This window comes from Mytilus galloprovincialis, chromosome 13 (assembly GCF_965363235.1).
Source record: "Mytilus galloprovincialis chromosome 13, xbMytGall1.hap1.1, whole genome shotgun sequence".
NCBI lineage: Eukaryota > Metazoa > Mollusca > Bivalvia > Mytilida > Mytilidae > Mytilus > Mytilus galloprovincialis.
Genome location: NC_134850.1, coordinates 23313296 through 23316913, shown reverse-complemented (window position 1 = coordinate 23316913; position 3618 = coordinate 23313296). Strand labels below are relative to the sequence as shown.

Below are 3618 nucleotides of genomic sequence, written 5' to 3'. Positions count from 1 at the left end.
GTTCATTTTTGTCAAAATAAGCCAAGATACATCGATCGATGATGACGAACTTGCAAGTGAATAATTCGACCTCATTGCATCAATATTCAAGTGAACTTCCATGCAACCCCTTAGGTAAAGATGTATTATGCATGATTGGTATGTGTTGTCTGCTATTAAAAGAAAACAATGTCAGCATTGACAGTGAAACAAAGTTAAGCATTTGATTCACTGCTTCGATCCATAAAAAAATAACATTCTTATACAGGATCATATTGCAGTGACAAATATGAAGATGTATCCTTTAAAATGAAAAGAAAATGTGCCTTCCAAAAAGAACATTTTAAAATATATGCAGAATGAACGACAACCATTCTTATTTTTTTTTTCTGTTTAGAAACTATTATTTATATCTGAGAAAGTTTATTCATCAATAAAACAGACTTTATCTTATCTTTTTAAGGATATGAAGGAACAGATATTGGAGACAACAGGATGGTTTACCGTGGTCAGTAAAACATTTTATTTTGAATACATTTAAATTGATCAAAAGTTATTTCTATATTATTTTTTATGGTGAATGTACTGATATAATATTTTCGTCTTCAACATTTGAGATGTTGAATTTATCGTCGAAAACAAAGACAGATATAGTGACACATTTTTAAAATAGCAAATTTAATTCAATGATAATTGTGTCAATATAATATCAGTTCATCTCATTCGTGTGACTATTTTACTATACTCTTGTATATTAAAAATAAAACAAAAGTCTATACTTTGTAGGCATGACTGATTTTGTTTACAACTCCAAACTGATGTAGACGTGAATTGGCACGTTTGACATTCCAATAATGGCCTTTTATTAGTTAAATATCGGATTATGAAATCAGCATACGTTTATCTTAAATGACATTTTGAACTTGTCTATGTGAATGGGCTCTTTAAGCACACAAAATAACTTTTTTTCTTTTAATCTTTATGTCATTTTGAACAAGATTAACATAGATGACGGACATTTAATTTGGTTTACAAACAAAAAGGTCAATAAAATTACATTTCATCCTTTTTTTTCATTTGTTTTATTTTTAGGGTGAAACATGTGAAACATGTGAAATTACATTCTAATATACACAACTTATATCAAATAAGTTACATGTACGATTTATCATTTCATGAAGATATAATAAAATATATTATTAAATATTTGATAAATTAAATGCTGCTTCTACCAATTATCCCTTTTGATTTATTTTAACGTTTTCGCAGGGGTTAAGGAACATACACATTTCTATATAGAGAATTTTCTATACTTATTAAAAAATTTAAATATTCCATCCAAATAATTTGTGAACAATATGCCCTTACATCTACATTTGTGTATAAGGTATTTAAATAGCAACACAATACAAGTAACAGTTTAAATGGTAACAAAGTCCCCAGACATTCCAAACCTTTATTTGTTTGCTCCCCTGGTGTAGCAACACTACATGTACTGTGTCTAGCGCCATGCACCATTCGGCCAACTTTTTTATATAATATAGTTTTCGTTAGTCGAATAATGCTTTGCTCGTCGACTTTATCGAGGGTTGTTGCACGGAACATGATTTCAAATCAAATCATATACATTAAAATATATGACTATTTCTGACATATTTTCTTTATCGAGTAACAAGTTAAAATACAGTGCTTATTTCATAATTTATTTAACACTGTTTGACATATTTTCTTCATCGAGTAACAAGTTAAAATACAGGGCTTACTTCATAATTTATTTAACAATGTTTGATCTGCGAATTTGCGTTATATATACAAAACTAGTATACATATTTTTTTTAAGGGGCCAGCTGAAGGACGCCTCCGGTGCGGGAGTTTCTCGCTACATTGAAGACCCATTTGTGGCGTTCGGCTGTTTTCTGCTCTGTGGTCGGGTTGTTGTCGCTTTGACACATTCCCCATTTCCTTTCTCAGTTTTAAAGTAAGCGTTACGTTTAAAACTAAAATTAAACTCGATTATCTACTGTAGCTGAACAATTTATGTGAAATTTTAGGTATGGAATGATAGTCGATTAACATGGGATAAATCATCCTACGGAGATATTGATTACATATTTGTTCCTGTGGACAAAATTTGGCACCCTGAATTGATTGTGCAGAATTCGTACGTAATCAAATTTTATTGTATTGTAATTATTAACAGTAATTAAAAAAAAAGTAAGGGTATTGTATCGTACAGAATTGTTTTCATATATTAATATATTATTCAGTTTGTATATAAAAGCAGAATTTGACTGAAAAGTAAATATTGACTAGCTATGATAACTAGTATTTATTATATACTTAGTAGTAAATACAGATAAATTGTATGTGTAATACAATAAATGGCAAGCGTGCTGTATCAACCACCCGTGATGATAACGATATCAGCACGGTTGCAAAAGCTTTATCACACCTTTAATCTGTATGACGTCACGTCACTGATTGCAGTCACTGTTGCAAAGCTTTATCAAATTCCTAATCTGTATGACGTCATGTCAAACCTATAATCTGTATGACGTCATTTCAAAACTCCTTATCTGTATGTCACATAAAAAACATCTACTTGAGGTAAATGTATATAATAAAGTGTATATGATATGGTTTTTTCAATATCACACACCGTATCAACCCTCAACCAATATAATCCCTCGAGCAGAGCTCTTGGGATTATATTGGTGTCTCGGGTTGATACGGATGCGATATTGAAAAAGCCATATGATATTCTCTATACACATAAGTAAATATATCCAATTTATTTTGTATATTTCTGCCGTTTGGATCATCTATTACTTCATTCCAACTTAACGATTTAAAAATAACAAGTTTCTTTCGTTTTCTTATGAAACAAATATCTAACAAAATACTATTTTACTTTAATCATAGCATTGTGCAATTACGGAAAAATCTTGGTGCCGACCAAACTATTAGAATACAATATAATGGAGAATTACGATGGGAACCAACCGCTGTTTTGTCCACGTCATGTGATATGGATGTGACGTACTTCCCATATGACAGTCAAACCTGTGACATAGAAATAGCTAGCTGGGGTTTCTCTGTTGATTTTGTCAATCTAGAATTTCTCAAAACTCATATAAATCTAGAAGATTTTAGACCAGATGAGGAATGGGAAATTATAACAATCTCCCAGCAAACATCTTATCTAACTGAGGATGAACTGGTCTTTTCGGAACTTTTGTTTCGAATGGAGTTTAAAAGATATTATGGTCATTACCTCATGACTGTAATATTCCCGGCTATTCTTACTGCCATACTAACATTCGTTACATTTTTTCTGCCGCTTGAATCTGGAGACAAAATCGGATATATACTAACAGTGTTACTTGCTTTGGCGGTTTTATTGACGTTATTTTCAGACAGTATGCCTACGACATCAAAACATACATCAGTTCTAGGTAAAGTTACATTTATTGGAAAGATATACATAAACAATAATTGTTTTGTCTACATTATCAACCAGATTCAGCAAAGGATACATATGTCATGCTGTTGTCTTTTTAAGTGTCAAGGAATTTTGTTTCTAATGGAGTCGACTCAATTCTGTATTAAAACACGTTTCACTATGGTTTAATCTTGAAA

At 31.0% G+C, this 3618-nt stretch overlaps 1 long non-coding RNA gene across 1 annotated transcript; it reads left to right on the top strand.

The window, feature by feature from the left end:
• Positions 1–417: 417 nt before the first annotated feature.
• On the top strand, positions 418–3014 carry LOC143056665 (uncharacterized). Its single transcript, XR_012972450.1, has 3 exons — positions 418–487; positions 2031–2140; positions 2902–3014. It is a non-coding gene; the product is annotated as an uncharacterized LOC143056665 (long non-coding RNA).
• The last annotated feature ends 604 nt before the right edge of the window (positions 3015–3618 follow it).